The sequence below is a fragment of the Lepidochelys kempii genome, chromosome 11, assembly GCF_965140265.1.
Source record: "Lepidochelys kempii isolate rLepKem1 chromosome 11, rLepKem1.hap2, whole genome shotgun sequence".
In the NCBI taxonomy this organism is placed as follows: domain Eukaryota; kingdom Metazoa; phylum Chordata; order Testudines; family Cheloniidae; genus Lepidochelys; species Lepidochelys kempii.
Window position 1 is genome coordinate 31,734,397 of NC_133266.1, and position 17,937 is coordinate 31,752,333.

At 43.4% G+C, this 17,937-nt stretch overlaps 2 protein-coding genes across 3 annotated transcripts in view; one reads left to right on the top strand and one right to left on the bottom strand.

Annotated features, from left to right (window-relative positions):
• The window catches only part of CCDC148 (coiled-coil domain containing 148), a 171,520-nt gene extending 162,263 nt beyond the window's left edge, over window positions 1–9,257 (bottom strand). For both annotated transcript variants that reach the window (XM_073305533.1, XM_073305534.1), the window contains exon 1: window positions 9,207–9,257. The gene's annotated coding sequence lies outside the window, so the exon portion shown is untranslated. The remainder of the gene's footprint in view (window positions 1–9,206) is intronic.
• Window positions 9,258–9,416: 159 nt separating this feature from the next.
• PKP4 (plakophilin 4) overlaps window positions 9,417–17,937 on the top strand; it is a 242,515-nt gene continuing 233,994 nt past the window's right edge. Inside the window, exon 1 of the mRNA XM_073305536.1 lies at window positions 9,417–9,564. The gene's annotated coding sequence lies outside the window, so the exon portion shown is untranslated. The remainder of the gene's footprint in view (window positions 9,565–17,937) is intronic.

The window sequence follows — 17,937 nt, forward strand, 5'->3', positions numbered from 1 at the left end:
TATGCAAGGTAGCCTATTTCCCCTTGTTTTTTCCTACCCCTCTCCCCCCCCCCCCCCACCCCGACGTTCTGGTTAAACTTGGATTTAAACTTGGAGAGTGGTCAGTTTGGATGAGCTATTGCCAGCAGGAGAGTGAGTGTGTGTGTGTGTGTGTGTGTGTGTGTGTGTCTGTCCGTCCCCGGGAAAAAGGGGTGTGTGAGAAAGCCTGGATTTGTGCAGGAAATGGCCCACCTTGATTATCATGCACATTGTAGGGAGAGTGGTCACTTTGGATGAGCTATTACCAGCAGGAGAGTGAGTTTGTGTGTGTGGGGGGGTGGAGGGTGAGAAAACCTGGATTTGTGCTGGAAATGGCTCAACTTGATGATCACTTTAGATAAGCTATTACCAGCAGGACAGTGGGGTGGGAGGAGGTATTGTTTCATATTCTCTGTGTGTATATAAAGTCTGCTGCAGTTTCCACGGTATGCATCCGATGAAGTGAGCTGTAGCTCATGAAAGCTCATGCTCAAATAAATTGGTTAGTCTCTGAGGTGCCACAAGTACTCCTTTTCTTTTTGCGAATACAGACTAACACAGCTGTTACTCTGAAACCTGTCAACTAGATATGCCCTCCCAGTTTACAGCAACCACTGACAACTAATCTTTGAGTACTGTCTTTCAACATCTAGGCCACATTTCCCTAATTTGCTTTTGAGAAGGTCATGTGGAACCTTGTCAAAAGCCTTACAAAAAAAAATAAAAAATAAAAAAAATAAAATAAAATAAATCCCCCAGCTCTTTCATATCTACTGCTTTCTCCCTATCCACTAGGCCAGTAACCCTGACAAAAACCCTGAAATCAGACTGGTGTAACTATAAGTGGCAACTCCAGGGGTGCTGTTAGAAAAGTGGAGTGGGATGGGACCTAGGGGTCGAGCACCCCCCAGTACTTTGGAAAGTCAGTGCTGTGGGTGTGACATGCTTTTTTCTTGAGAAATCCACATTGGCTATTCCTTATAGCCCTATTATCCTTCAGATGATTACAAACTGAGTTTAATAATTATTCTGGTATCTTTCTAGGTATCAAAGAAAAGCTGAATTACTCGGGTCCTCCTCACTCCCCTTTTTAAATATGGTTACTATACTTGCCCTGTCTGTATATTTAAGGATTGTCTAAGTTGAGGGATCCACCCTCCAAAGTCCTGATCGCTTCAGCTCCAATCTAGCAAAGCACTAACCCCCATGCTTAACTTTAAGTGCATGTAGACACAAGTTAGTGTTTTGCTGTGTAGGCATCAGAGTGCTCAGCACTCTCCAAGATAAAGTACAGATGAAGTATATTCTTGGAGTTATTCTGAACATAATGGAAGAGACAGTTCCCTCCCCAAATACTCTAATCTAGATAGACCAAACAATACTTTAGATACATGTAATGAAATAGATTACCAGGAATTGGATTTCTACAGTAATAGTGCTGTTATTAAAAAAAGTGTTATATGGTGGATTAGCATTAAAGAGCTTCACAGAAGTGGGTTTTCATTAGGGATTTGCATGAAAGGGTGATTGCTTGGTACACCAGGAGAAGGAGAGAGTTCCAGGTGTAAAAGCAGCATGGAAGAAAGCATCAAGATGAGAGAGAGAAGGATGACAAGGAAGCTAATATGCAGAAGCTTTGAGTAAGGAGGAAAGAAGATCACAGAAGTAACCTAGAATGAGGTTACATACAGTTTGAAAGAGAGGACCAGTGGCATTATATTGCAGGGGTGCTTAAGTAGCTTGATCTTTTCAAGAAGGCGAAGGAACATTAAGCACGATGTTGAGCACAATTTTACCACATTTCATAGGATCAGGATTTAGTTAAGTCACCTTGCTCAACAGCTTTGCAGAACTGCATTGTCTATGGTAACAAAACTGGTCCTGTAATTCACCACTGACAATAGGAATAGTGGAAGCATTAGTATAGCCAGGGCTCAGGTGTTTTTACCACCACACCAACTAACCCTGCTCACAGGGCCAGAATATAAAACTCCCATTGACTTCAAAGGACTTTGGATCAGACATAGGATTTGCTATCAAAACTGTTTCTCAGTATTAAAAACCTAGGAGAATGCCAAAAAGAGATTAGTATATTTATTCATATTTACCTGCATGAAGCAATTGATTTACATGATAAAATCAGTTAACCTGCAGTAATTTAACTGCAATATTTTTAAAATAGCTATCAAAATATCCATTAGTTTATATAATGATGTACATTTTACAAATAAGCTTTTATCAACAAATAAAAATAATAAGCAATTTTCATAAACATTTTAGGTAAGACCATGTTAACACTGCCATTGAGAAACACTTAAACAATCCTAAAGTCACATGGCTTTTTTTTTAAATTAAAGCCATTTGCCACATCAGAATACTTGGTGTAGTTTATGTAACATTGATAAAACATCTGAGATGGGTGCATTGGCACCACCTGTAAAGCCAGTGGAGTCTAAAAACACATTCAATAGTACATTTTGATATAGAACAATTAAAGCAGCCCAGAATGAGTTATTCAGCAGTTCCATCTGAAAATTGCCACTTCTGTGCACGTTATTTAAATCACTGTTGTGAAGCAAAGCGTCACTGGATCCTACCTAAAGGGTACTGCACCGAGAATGAAAGTATATAGGATGAAATTCAATAAGGAAAAGTGCATAGTACTCCACTTGGGAAGTTGGTTACTATACTTGAGGGATCCATCCTCCAAAGTTGCACACATACAAATGAGAAATATGAGCTGTAGCTCATGAAAGCTTATGCTCAAATAAATTTGTTAGTCTCTAAGGTGCCACAAGTACTCCTTTTCTTTTAACCTAGGAAGGAGTACTGCAGAAAGATCTGGCAGTTATAGTGGATCACAAGCTAACTATGAGTCAGTGTAAGACTGTTGCTAAATAAATATAAAAAAACCCACACACCCCACAAACATCGTTCTGGGATGAATTATCAGTGTTGTAAGCAAACACAAGTAGTAATTCTTCCACTCTACTCCACACTGATTAGGCCTCAGCTGGAGTATTCCAGTTTAGTCTGGAGAAGAGAAGACTGCAAAAGGGGACATAACAGTTATCAAGTACATTGTTACAAGGAGGAAGGAGAAAAAAAATGTTCTCCTTAACCTCAGAGGATAGAACAAGAAGCAGTGGGTTTAAATTGCAGTGAAGGCAGTTTAGGTTGAACATTAGGAAAAACTTCCTGTCAGGGTAGTTAAGCACTGGAACAAATTGCCTCGGGAGGTTGTGGAATCGCCATCATTGGAGATTAAGAAGAGCAGGTTAGACAAACACATGTCAGGGATGGTCTAGATAATAATCAGTCCTGCCTTGAGTGCAGGGGACTGGACTAGAAGACCTCTTGAGGTCTCTTCCAGTCAACCCCTTGAGGTCCCTTCTAGTCCTATGATTGTTTTATGCTGTAATAAGTTTTGTTATTCCTGATGAACACATTTTTGTTGATTTGTGTACATAGCAGCATTTGGTGACAACAAAATGGAACACCTAACTGAATGAATGCATAGTCCTCTCTGCTACCACACTGTTAGTTACATAATTTTTATGGCTGAGGTTAGGTTTCCAAGAGTGGTAAATAAGAAAACTTATAGCTAGAATCCAATTTTCTTTTTGCAGCTTCCATGTTAAGGCTCATAGCTTGGACTTCTGTATCCCTGGCCTAATGGGAAGAATTTTGGCATTTGGTAATTTACTCACTATAGCTTAAATTTATACACCACAATATAAAACTAGATCTTAACAAGCAGATAAGTAGGTTTGTGGACATATTGGGAGCCACTGCAGTTTGTAGGGGCTGCAATGGACCCTAGCACAACTTTGCCTATGAAGAGTTACTGCTGCCTGTGCTCTCCAAAATTGATTATATCCTGCTGCTGAGTGTATTTTCTTAACGTTATTATAAGGCTGGAACTGGGAATAACTTTAGGCCAAGATAGTTGCTAATTACCCTCTTTCCTCATTTAGAATCATACTTGGCTCTTAATTCTGCCTCAGATCTTCTCACTGGAATACCCACTTTGGGTACTGAACAACCCTGCTTAGTTGGCTGCAGTAATAAACAGCATCCTACCGTGTGTTGGGTAACTATGCTCAGCACCTTGTAGGATCAAGAGCCAAATGCTCAAAACTGATGCTTTAACAAAGAAATGGAGAAGAAAAAACTAATTAAAAAGGTGAACGTAATTATTTGACAGTATCCAGACCATTCCTTCCCCCCTCCAACTATCATAGTTAAAGAGTAATATGGTAAACAAAGTTATACCTATATTAAAGCATACTATTAAGTCATGCTGCTTTTTTGAATGAAAGCTGTGTTCTTTATAGTAAAAAATGATCTGACTGACAAGTAACAAAATGTCACATTACTGCTAGGACATTAGAACTGAGAAACAGGCCTTTTATTAAGTGTATGAGAAATTTACTACATTTTAACCAATGGGATTGCAGAAAACAAATGAACTCAAGTCGATTGTATCACTATTGGGATCGTGACACTGAGCAATTCAAACAAACATCAACTAATGACTTCTAATAACCATTTTGAAATCAAAACATTTCTACTTAAACATACACATCTAAATGTTTTATCTTGCAGATGCTCATTTGGTCAGCTTTCTTTCCATGAGGTTCACACTCTCTCCAACTAATCAAAGTCCTGTAACCTCAGCATCTGAATGAGATTTCTGGATTTTTTTAATCTTTACCTATTTTATCAGTAAAGTACAGTACAGTTTGAGGGTCACTGATGTTTATCTTCATAATCCAACATTTCACAGATTAGGCCCTCTGCTTCTGCAGTTCCCACTACTCTACCAACAGCCAAAGGTGCTCCTCTGCACTCATCCAGGTAAGAGGATCCCAAATGTAAGAGTATTAGCTCAAAATTAAAGCTAGGCATGGTAGAATTTTGAAAGTATTGAGAACCTCTGTGAAAAAGCTAGACTAATTTGGACAGGATAAATTAAGCAGGAGAAATTAAGCAGAAACTCATTAATGACTGGAAAGGTAGGAGGATAACAGCACCAATAAAGCAGTCACCAGATATCACTGAACTAAACTGCTCATCCAAAAGACTGGAAGACCCAGAGAATACTTTTAAGAGACCAGATTTAAGAGCCATAGGAATCCCAGACTTCAGAAGGAACAAATGACATCAAATTCTTCTAGGACTTACTAGTGAATGCACTGGAGACAGAGTCCTCTGTTAAGGATATTGAGATTAAGCAAGTATATCATGCTTTTACATATGGGCGGTAGGTACAATAGGCCAGAAGAGGCTCAGCCTGGTTGTAGGATTTTGGGGGGAAGTTTTTGATTGATTATGCCCCATACAGGTTCCAGGGTGAATGAGGAGGCAGTATGTGCTACACAGTGGTTCTCACACTTTACCGGTGACCCCTTTCACATAGCAAGCCTCTGAGTTCAACCCACCCCCCCTTATAAATTAAAAACACTTTTTACTGTATTTAACACCATTATAAATGCTGGAGGCAAAGCAGGGTTGGGGTGGAGGTTGACACCTCGCAACCCCCCCATGTAAGAACCTCATGAGCCCCTGAGGGCTCCCGACCCCCAGTTTGAGAACCCCTGTGCTACTGCCTCATCAGCTGCCCCAGAACCTGCATGGGGCATAGCAAAAGTGTCTTCTGGAGAAGAGAAACGCACGCATTTCTCTGGGTGGCTTGGCATCTGGGGAGAGGAGGCGCGGCTGCAGCTGGCCCTGGATGCCTCGGGGGAGGGGAGGGAGAGGGTTTGGGGCTCCTGCAGGGCTCCATACTTTTACACTCAAGTCAAATCCTGGGAAAGGCATAACAAAAACTAAAGGAAGATGAAGCCAGACAAATTCAAATTAGAAATTATGAACCAATTTTTGACAGCAAATGTGATTAACCACTGGAAGAGACTACCAAGGGAAATGTAGATTCTCTTCCTCTTGATGTTTTCAGATCAACACTAGATACCTTTTGGGAAGATATGCTTTAGCAAACACAAGTTATTGGGGTCAATACAGAGGTAACTAGTGAAATTTAATGGCTTGTGATGTACAGAAGGCCAAAGTCGATGATCTAATGGTCCCTTCTACCCTTACTTTGTATGAATCTGTGGCTAAGAACAGGTCTGAAATTATTGTGCTTCACTGATAAAGAAAATGATCTTTAACAGGCTTTCAAATCTGGCAGGATCTCACCAAATAATTTGCCATTCTCCATCTTCCCATTACTACCAAAACCAGCTTGGACAGACTCAATCCCCTGTTCTTGAAGTAGGCTGGGTGGAAACTAGCTCACTGCAGGTACAGTGTAGAGTCACTGTAAGCAAGACCGTGCTTCCCCCCCTTGGAAGCCCCAGCACAAGTGATATGCTGGGATGGCCCATAAAGCATGCGACTTCAAGGATTTTCAGCTGCCCCACAACCAGTTTATATTAGGTGTTGCAGCTGTCCTTTGAGTCACTCAGAATTGAAAGGAGGCAAAGATAGCTCATGGGCAAAGTGGCATAAAAGCCATTCTCTGTGTTGTGCCGCTCAAGAGGCACAGCGCAGAACTAACCCCCCAATCATTGTGAATTCACTGCATATAGAGAAGAGATTGAGAATTATAGTAATTACTATTACACTAAAATTTGCATATTGAACTTGCATTTGGACCCCATTTTTCCCTACTGTAAGTGATGGGAGGGATTTTCCTTTAATAAATATTGAGAAACCACCTATTTAGAGCACTGGCTGACTTACATGAGCAGTAAATGAGATTGACTTGTTCTGATCTCACTTACACTGGTGAAAATCAGAAACAGTTCCAAATGAAGTTATACCAGTATAAAACCAGTGTCCTTGAGTTCAGAATCAAGCCCAAGGAGCATTCACCTGCAGGTCACAGGTTTTAATTTGGCCCATGTTACTAGTGTGACAGAACCGATTACCTGAGGATTGCTTAGTAATTCATGTAAAATGAGTTGTTGGTTTCATTTCACAACTAGTCACTGCAAAGTATCCAACACAAAGTCACAGTTGAAAGCCTTACCAACTGTATAAGCAAAGTGGTCAAAGACTAAGTAGAACTGGAGGAGACTGAATACCCCTCCTACACCTAGAAGTGATCCCCTCAGGTCAGAGTTGTGGTACATTGTAGGGAAGCTTGTACTGTCATTTCCCATATTGTAGCTCAGGCATGGGCAAACTACAGCCCAGGGGCCACATCTGGCCCTTCAGATGTTTTAATCCAGCCCTCGAGCTCCCGTTGGGGAGCAGGGTCTCAGGCTTTCCCTACTCCATGTGTGCCCTGGCTCCGCACGGCTCTTGGAAGCAGAGGCATGTCCCTACTCCAGCTCCTAAGCGTAGGGGCAGCCAAGGGGCTCCACATGTTGCCCCCACCTCAAGTGCCACCTCCGCAGCTCCCATTGGCCAGGAAACATGGCCAATAGGAGCTGCAGGGGCAGCGCCTGTGGATGGTGCAGTATGCAGAGCTGCCTGGCCATGCCTCTGCGTAGGAGCCAGAGGGGCAACATGCCACTGCTTCCACAAGCTGCTTGAGGTAAGTGCCACCCAGAGCCTGCACCCCTAAACCCCTCCCATGCCCCAAACCTGATCCCCCTCTCTGCCAGCACAGAGCACCCTGCTGCACCCCAACACCTTATCCCCAGCCCCACCCCAGAGCCCGCACTCCCAGTTGGAGTCCCCAATCTCCACAACCTGCCTTTCCAGCCCAGAGCCCCCTCCTGCACCCTGAATGCCTAGTTTCTGGCCCCACTCCACAGCCTGCACCCCCCAGCTGGAGCCCTCACCCCAACCCCAAATTTCATGAGCATTCATGGCCCACCATACAGTTTCCATAGCCAGATGTAGCCCATGGGCCACAAAGGTTGCCCACCCCTGCTGTAGCTGGTCTGGGGGAAGAGAGAACTTCAGTCTCCAGCGGGGTCTTGTTAATACTTTCCAAGAGTGCCAGATTCACCCCTAATATTTTTAAAGTCACCTATTTTATATAAGATCAGAAGACAGCAAGTAGGCAACATGCTTAAAGATCTATGATAAATGCATTTTATGATTTAGCTTCCCACATTATCAGCACCACAATTAATAGACCAAGATTAAAGTTATCAGAGCAAAACATAGGTTGAAAGATGGTTTACATATATATTATATAAATAACACAGAAACTGAAGTCTAGCTGATTTCATAGACAGGCAATAACTCATCACAAAAGTTTGAGCCCACAGAAGAATCTTTACATTCACCTCACATAGGCAGGACAGTACCACAACAAAAAACTTAGTAGTCAGATAATGCTATGTATGATCTGTTTAGGACCTATAAGGCTGCAGTGATGCATGCTGCAGATATTATTTCTTTAGCAGGCACCATTTCCTTAGTAACTTGCTGGCCTTTGCTGACTCTACTAAAGGGTTGCCCTTTAATAGGAGCATTTTGCCCAGCATACTTTTCTCAGGCTGCCCCTTTAAATTTGGAAGAGTCAAGCAGCTGCAGTTCTAAAGTAGCCATTTTGTGACTAATTGCTGCATCTCCCCATCTTCCAGGTAGGAAGTATTCTTAAGTCCTATTATATTTGCTCTTGCTCATGGCTAAATATATGAGCCATTCCAATATATCTATAGCTATGGACAGCCATTCTCTCACCAGGCCCACTTATACAACATACAGGAACAGCAGCTGCTCACCCAGAGCCAAGCCTCATGGGGGAGGGAGGGGAAGGGGGAGTTAGAGCTGAAATCAAGGCTGAGATTCACAGTTACCAGAAGGAGGAGGATGGATTCTTAGATGGTGTCTTAGGAGACCCCCACCCACCCTTACTTACTAGCAGAAATGGTCTGGGGCAAACTTCACTACTAGGGTGGGAGCTTTGGGGATTTTGCACCACGTTGTCAACGCGTTTCCTTTCCTCGCGCCTCACCTTTCCAGCGAGGCAGACGAGTTTGACAATCACCAAGCCAGGGCAGGACTGCAGCGTGCTGGCTCCCGTGTAAATCCCTAGCAGTGCAGGTGCTTCTGCTTGAAAAGCCTCCAGAGCGTGGAAAAGGACCTTATCCTACCCAGTTACCCTCCCCCTCCCACCGGCTCCCCTCCTCCCGCCCAGTGACCTTTCTCCGCCCGGGGCCTTCCCTCTCCCCCAGTGACCTAGTGATTCCCGCTTCCCGCCCCCCTTCCGTCGCACACACCCGAGCCTCAAGGAACTGCAGCTCCGAGTCCAAGTCCTTCCACTCAGCCCCATCACAGCATCGGTAACCATAGAAACCTCAAGTAGCCGGCTCATTGGGTGGTTTAATATAAGGCAGTGACCAATAGGGTGCGGCCCTGAGCAGGGCTCTTCCAATAACATTGCAGCACAAGGCAGGCCCGTGTGCTGACGTCCGTGGTGGGAGGAGGGACTAGGGAGACTAGGCTGAAAGGGGGTCGGGACTCGGCGGTGGCGGCGGCACCACCATGGAGACCCCGGGGTAGGGCCCGGCCCAGCGGGGAGGCTACAGCTGGGGCCCCTCCGCGCCTCCAGCCCTTGCCAGCGGTGTCATCTGCGCGGTGAGTGAGGCTCCGGGGACATGGGAGGCCTCGGGGGGCCACTCTGGGGGGGGTACCCTGGGGCGGGGACCTGGCTCCGGATCAGAGGGGAGGCTGAGCCAGCAGGGAGCATAACCAGCTGTAGGGAGCCGAGGAGACAGGTTGAGTCTCCCTGAGGGGGTCGTGGCTCCCTGTCTCTCCCTTCACCCCCAGATCCCTTCCCCTCGAGATCTCTGTCTTTTCACCCCTAACAACCCTGTGCCCCCACTTGGCCACCCCCAGCCTCCCCCTTTTTGGTCTGTCTCTTTCCCATACCCCCCCCCATCCTTCCCCCCTTAGCCTGTCTTTTCCCGCACTAGTCTCGCTTCCCTCCCCCAGCCTTACCCATAGCCCCCCAAATCTTCTCCTCCCCCCAGGCCTGGCTCTTCATCTGATCGCCCCCAAAACGCCCCGCCTTTGGCCTGACTCCTTTCCCAAAACTCTCCCCCTAACGCCGTCTCTATTCTTAACCTCTGTCGTCCAGACCTTTTCTCCCCCCGGCCCTCCCAAGCTCCTGTTTCCTTTCAGCCTTCCGTTTCCCTGTAAAATTGGCTTTGCTTGGGCTAAGGCTGTATGAACGCAGCCACCGTCTCCTCTAACCCCTTCCCCGCGCTAAGAGTCTAGGTGGCAGGCGCACGGAACTGCCCCTCTGCGCTCACGGAGCCCCGTGGGGAGGGGGCAGAAGGCTGCCTGCTTTTGCCGGCATGTTCCAGGAGTGCGACAAACGGCGCTTGCGGAGCGGAGCGCAGGGCGGATGAGAAGGCAGGTGTGCGGCTCGTACCGTGTGTGGGGCCGGGGGAGGCGAGGGGGACACACGCTGTTTGTTCCTGGGGCTTTAGATTGTGCTGGAATGCGAGGAATGCGCCAGGGGAAGCGCGCACACAACGCGCTGCAACAGATCGCTCCTTGCCCAGCTCTCCTCCAATAGTCAAAGGTCACTAGAGCATCTACCCGGGAGCTAGCGAACCTCTCTGTGTTTCCATGCTGCAGAGCGGGCAGGAGCGGTGGCTGCTTGCCTTAATGCCTTCGGCATGGCATTGCATAGGTTCAGATTAGATTCTCGCTGCATTTCTCCGCGATGAGATCAGTTTGAAGGTTACTTGTCCCTCACCGCACCCGAGTTGAGCAAGGCTGGATATTCACTTCCTCCCCGTTATCAAGGGCCTTTGATTTCTGCGCCAAGTTTTTGCTGAAACATTTGTGCAATTGGTATTTAAATTGTTTGGTGTATGTTCCTTAACCGAGCTGCAGAAGCTTGGTGGTGGTAGCGGCGGGGGCGGGCGGGAGGAGAAGAAAAATGTTCATCGTGTGTGGTGTTGCCGCAACACACATTTCGCTATATGTTTTTGTTAATACTTGTGAACGGCGATCTAATCTGGAAAATATTTCTGTGCATGGATCCTTCTTGTTTAACATGAACTACCGCTCTTTATCATACTCAGCTTGTATTTATACTCTCACGTAATACGTAATGAAAAGGAACAGAGAGGCAGTGTTTTGCCAGAGATGGGACAGATAGAACGGTCTGGTACTATTAAATTACAGGGCGTGTCAATTACCATCTGAAACAGCACAGAAACCCAGCAGGAGGCAACAATCGCCACCACGTCTTTCCCCGGATTTACATTTGTTAGCACCAGGGCAATTTTCATTCTGCTATTCAAACTGTCATAGCCATTTAAGTTGATATTTGTGAGGAAGTGATTTGGGAGTGATGGGGAGAGAAAAAGAGATTTAGAAAACTTTTAGAAAACAATAGTCGAGCTGTAGATAAAATAACAGAATACTAGTAATGGGTGTCTGTGCATAGTCTTGTGGTGATTATTTTCTGTCTGTGGCTTATTTTTCTCTGTCAGATCAAAGAAAATAATTACACAGTGCTTAGCTAAAGAAACTGTAGTAGTTACTGATCAAGTCCAAGAACTATTGTGTAAACTGCTGCTTTGACAAACATTGTTTGAGACAGGTTTGTTAATAGGGCCCCATGATCAGGATATCAAGCTGAACTGTTAAATCTGTTTGAGGGTATTTTTTAAGCTAAGGAAACAGCATTGTATTCCTCCGCTGTGATTATTATACTGAACTGCCTTATGTCCACAAGCCATGAGGTGATCTGCAGTCACTGATTATGTATGTTGAATACAATTTAAAGTTTAGGTATGCTTTTGATATAACTACATTTCAGATTGCACACCAGTACCCAAACCTTCAATGAAGAAAACTATCTAAGCCCTAAAATCCTCTACTGCTGGTGGTAGGAAGCACAGCTATGGGAATCTGGTAACTTGGCAGCCTTTTTGCTTGATCAATAAGCAACACAAATAGGAGAAAAGTGACAAATCTTCAAAATAAGAGCATTTCTGGGTGACTGTAATGATACATGCAGCTGTTTTACAGCCAACACATTTGCCTCTGAGGATAGACTGAGTTTAGTAACTTGTCTGTGCATGGACATTTTGCTACAGTCACACAAAAAGAATAAGGAAATTGGGAAACATGATTTACCAGTCAACACACCCATCCTGTCTGGAGGGAAGGTATTGAGAAGTGCAGAATAGGAAGAGTGAAAATGGATTTTAAAATTCTTGGATTCTGGGGTGTTTCTGCACAAACCAGTATTTCTATGGTCAATGAAAGTTGGAAATCCTAAATTGTGTACAGGAACATTGTATATATTTGTTCTCATAGGAACACTAATTTTCAGAAGCCAACTCTACTTTGATATAAAAATATGTACAATATCTTACTACAGTTGAAATAAATATGTATGTAGCCCAGGGTAGATTAAGCCTTGTGTTGTCCTTCTAATTTTCCACTGCATATTCATTTTAAATAACAGTCCAAATGCACATGTGATATATAATTAAAAATGAAACTCTCTGTTTGCAGGGACAGGTGTGGCCTCAGAATAATAATACTTTATAGCTAGCTTTTGATTCCGCTGAAGGCTGTCACTCCTTTTATTAATCATTGTACAAGACTTGGGAAGGGCAGGGAGAATAAAGCTTTCTTGACTTATTGAATAGGTAGACTGTACACTTTTTGTCTTGGAAAGACATTGACATTTGGTGAATTTCTGATACCTCTGAAAATTAAAATATTGGAACGTAACTCTCAATTTTAACTGTATTTTTAAATTAGGAAACAAATGAAACTAAAATATCTATCTTTAAAAGTTCAACTAATACTGGTTCACTTTGATAAAATTGTAAGTGCTGTCTGACCATTGGAATATGCTACTAAAACTATTTTTGTTTGCATGTAGGTAGCATGAACAATATGCTGTGTATCTTCCAATCAAAGGTGAAGGGGGCAGAGGTTGTAGAGCATGGCCTCTGGCTTAAACAACTTTCAAACTCAACAGAAAATGAAAAAATAAGAGGTTTTTTGTTTGTTTGTTCCTCCTGACAGTAGAAGTTATATGCTTTAATCAAACTGGTACACTTTAAGGAAGTTTTCTGTTTGTTTGTTTTTGTTGAGAAAATACATTTTATACAGGGAGAGAATTCACCTCAGTTTTCTGATTGGAAATGTTACATACCTTGTGTGGCATTCTTTTGAAGCATAGCATTCTCATTTACTGCTCTGTGTGCTGCAGATGTGTTTAAAAGGTAAAAGAAAAAAAGTAATGTGATATAGTATTTTATTAATGTTCTAGCAGCTTCATATGTTGGCAAAATATTGACTTTTGTTGAAGTTAATTTTTAAAACTTGAAAATGGTATCTAATGTAACAAGTAGTTCTCTATTTTTACTTTGCCTATATTAGACAGTTATGAAAATTATGAGAATAAGCACCTCTACAGAACTTGTAAAAGAGCTGTGTTGTATGTTTTTAATGTGTGCTATATCAAATGATAGGCGTAAAAAAACCCTGCATGTATTCTGTGAACTTTTGGGGAAAAAACTATGCATATTCACAACTTGAGTCATTCATAAGTGCTCTTTTGTTTCATTTTACTTGGATACAATTGAATGTTTCACCTCTCTTTTGATTAGGTATTATGCAGCAGATAGTACAGTTAACGGTGACACAATGTTATTGAGACTTGCATGTGGATTATTTAAACACGTTAGTACTTCACCAGTAATGAAGAGATCACAGAATATGGGACTTTTTCCAACAGCATCTCAGTAAAAGAAATCTGTTGTATTACTAAGTACAGAAGAATCAACTTCTGAGGCATGCCTCTGACATTCTGTTGTGACATTCTGTAATTATAAGAAGCACTGTGACTAGTCCAAGGAGCTTAGTGATCATAGTAGAGTGTATTGCTGTAGGCAGAATAAACATGTCCATGATCACTAGCTTTATTGCCAGGATATGCTTGTTATATGTGCTGAGAGAACAAAACGACCAACAACTGAATGGAATAGTAAGAGGGTCTGAGATTCTTGTTGGAAAAGCATAGGCATTTAGATACCTACTACTCAACATTTTTTATTGTCCAAACAGCTCCCTCATTCTTCTTCCTCAGCTCCTTCCTATTGTACTTTATACCTACTGTTGCATTCAACTTCAACCTTGTCTATAGGAGAAAAGTTGAACTTTCTTAACTAAATAGATTTTAAAACTAGATAAATTGGTGCAAACCGCTCATGTAGAAACAATTGAACTGGTTTAACCCTTGCTTATTTTCATTTGTATTATCATAGCACCTAGGAACCCCTATCAATGTTCAGGACCTATTTTGCTAGGCAAATGGGTAAGTAACAAAGAACACAGGCCCTTTCCCACAGAGTTCAGAACCGATGTGTCATGATACAACAGGTGGATGAAATAGAAAATGGAGTGGGAGGCTGAGGTAACAAAGAGTTTAGAACAGAAATCTCAGTTTGCCACTTACCTAACCACTGCAGGACAGGGAGTGCACTTATAAACATTGTTGCAGAGGCAAGTTTTCCCCCTGCAGTGTTTCTTCCAAAATTACCTGTACTTCCAGGGCTCATAACACGATTTTGCAGACTGTTTCTTAATTTAATAATTTACTGACTGATGCTAAACCAGTTTAAGCCCATTCAAAGCACACCTAATAGAGGGTCTGCAGTTGTTTAACTACATCAATTTTTAAATGATCTAGATAAGGCAGTGCAACTGTGCATAAAGACGTAGCCTGAGACTGCAAGATCTCTAGGACCAGCCCTGATCTTCTATTGCGTACAGTGCCTACCACAGTTGACTCTCTGATTTTTGTTTGTGACCTGTAGTGACTAATATAATGCAAATTATAATAGTGAGGGCACACAGGAAACGTATGTGATGATGAACAGTTAATCATAGAGCATTACAGATTGAATAAACTGATTACTTTACTTAAACTGCAAACCATTCCTTTAAACTTGTATCCAAACTTTATAGTGGAACTTCACATAACAAACTTGTTAAAATGTGTTCAGTAGGCTGGCAACACTTACAGGATAAATGTCTAGTAGGAAACTTGGTTAACTGCTTCAATGCCACATTAAGTAGTATTTTCTGGGCAACATGTTGCAGTTTTGCTTCTAATCTTTTTTTAAAAATCTTGTGATGTGGAGTCCTTTGGTGACTTTTGACATGCTTTCCTACTTGAGATTTCTGAAAATAGAAGGTTATATTTCAGTTTTTGAATATTTGAAGAAAGTCCCTCACCCTTTAAATTCCAATCTGTTAGAGCAGGGGTGAGCAACTATGGCCTGAGGGCCGCATCCGGCCCTTCAGATGTTTTAATCCGGCTGTAGAGCTCCCACTGGGGAGTGGGGTCCGGGGCTTGCCCCACTCCGGTGCTTGAGCCGGGGAGTGAGGTCCGGGGCTTGCCCCGCTCCAGTGCTCGAACGGGGTCGGGGGCTTTCTCCACTCTGCACATGCCGTAACTCTGCATGGCTCCCAGTAGCTGCGACGTCTCCCCTCTGGCTCGTATGCGTAGGAGTAGCCAGGAGGTTCCACATGCTGTCCCTGCCCCAAGTGCTGCCCCTGCAATTCCCATAGGCCGGGAACCACGGCCAATGGGAGCTGCAGGGGAGGTGCCTGCGGATGGGGCAGCATGCAGAGCCGCCTGGCCTCACCTCCATGTAGGAGCCAGAGGAGGGACATGCTGCTGCTTCCGGGAGCTGTTTGAGGTAAGCGCCGCCCGGAGCATGAACCCCTGATCCCCTCCTGCACCCCAGCCCTGATTTCCCCCCCCCTTCCTGCCCTCCAAAATTCTCATCCCCAGCCCGACCCCAGAGCCCACACTCCCAGTTGAAGCCCTCACCCCCTTCCCGTACCCCTCCCCAATCCTAGAGGCCCCCTCCCACACTCTAAACACCTCATAACTGGCCCCACACCAGAGCCTGCACCCACACCAGAGCCCTCACTCCCTCCTGCACCCCAACCCCCAATTTCATAAGCATTCATGGCCCACCATACAACTTCAATACCCAGATGTGGCCCTCGGGCCAAATGTTTTCCCAGCCCTGTGTTAGTGGTACAACATTGAATTGCTTATTTACCAAGAAGTTTCTATACTTAGATTTGCCCTTGTACAAGATTTTAACTGTTAAATCTAAGAGTAAACTCTAAGGATAACTGTGGCATGTTCAAATATAAACAAGATGATCAGTCACACATCACCAAATGAACTTAGCTCATAATTCTTATAGCCCTGGCTGTAACAGGAACAGATATTTCTTTAAAAATACAAATGAGTATTTAGCTGAAAAAGAAACTCTCCTTTCTAACTTTCAATTAGTTGTTTTACAGGACTTTTGTAAACACTGTATTGAAACACTTTGTTGGTAGTTTTTCTGTTCTTGAGGGCACTCCTCCTGGGGGAAAGGTGAGGGTGTTAAGCTGATATTAGTGTCATTTTTAGTTTTAAAAGTATGTCAATTATAATATTGACATAATATAGACTGAAAAGCCCTATTAACTCATCTTTCAATTTTATAAGTTTAATATAAAAATGCTAAAAGTGGAGTATTTGTGTTCCTTCATCTTTAAAACCCAAGTTGTGCTATTGTACACTGTATCTTTAAATACTACACATGCCCAGGATCAGATAATTGTCATTTTCTCTATTTTACTCGTGTTTTCTTGTGATGGATCCACTGCTCTGGACAGAAAACATAACCCATGGGTATTTTGATCTAGTCAAATTGGAAGGAGACAGTTCCTCTATCTTTGTGGAGGTGTGGGAAGTAGGGACCAGGACAGCTGAAATCTGAATCTGGCAGCCCTCTTCAGAGTGTCTATTCTGCTCTGTGCAAGCGGAGATTTCTTTGTGTGTGAGATATGAAAGCCTTTTGCAAAGAATTATTTCATCTGAAAAAGTATTTCTCTGTTTTTGTTTTTTCTTAGTAGTTTTCTCCTTTCCCCTCTAGTTTGGTCTCTGTCTGGAAGAGAGAGGAGGTCTTTATACATTCATTTTGGGGACAGTTGAGGACTCCCCTAAATTAGCAGTAGATGACGAGCATTTATCAGTAATTGAACACCTCAGCAGCAATTGTTTAGAAAGCAGTATGGTGCATAGGAGGCCAATTTGTTTGCCTAAAAAATCTTGGTTAGTGCTTACCTCCCTATTGCAGAGCACTCCTCCCTGGAACCAAACACAGCTTCTTCTTGCTTTGCTGTACAGTGAATTGGGTAAATGGCAAGGGGTCCAGCTTTAGCAGAGATCAGCTTTTCTTTCATGATCACTTCATGCCTCCATTGTGTTGTGAGTCCATCCTCCACTTTCTGACAAACAGTACTACCATAAGAACAGCAGGAGAGCAGTTTTTGAACCAACACTGTCAGTTTACTTGCTGGCATTTCCCTTATTCTCTCCATAACTAGTATCAAACTACAAATCTTGTAAGGAAAGTTTAGTTGCCTCTCTAGGCTCTGTGTAGACAACCAACACCCAGGTTCCTCCCCCGCACGCACACACTCACTCCAAATGCTTTCATTTCTGAATTGACTGCTCCTTCTCTGGCTACAATCCCAGCCAGGGTGGAGTGGGGGAGGAACTTCCTGTTCAGTGTGCCTGTGCAGGGGCCAAGACTCTCTTTGGTTACCTTAAAGCCACAAGACCCTCTCATTACATCCATGTCCTTAGGCTCAAAGCAGGTTTAAAGAAGGCAGTACGGCTTAGCAAATTTTCTTTAACCCTTCACTGCAGTTTTATATTTACTTCTAACTAATCTCAGTATTCCTAGGTAAGATGATTTTAGGACAGAAATGTTAGAGTATTTGAGCAGGGAACATCTTTCCCCTTGCTTAGCTCAAGAGGAATCTGAGATCTTCTCCAGTGGAGACAGCTGAACTAGGGGATTGAAACCAAGTTAAGTCCTCTAAAAAGGAGAATCCTAGGTGAATGAAATCCACTAGCTAAGTGGTGTAGAAATAGTTTAAGAATGT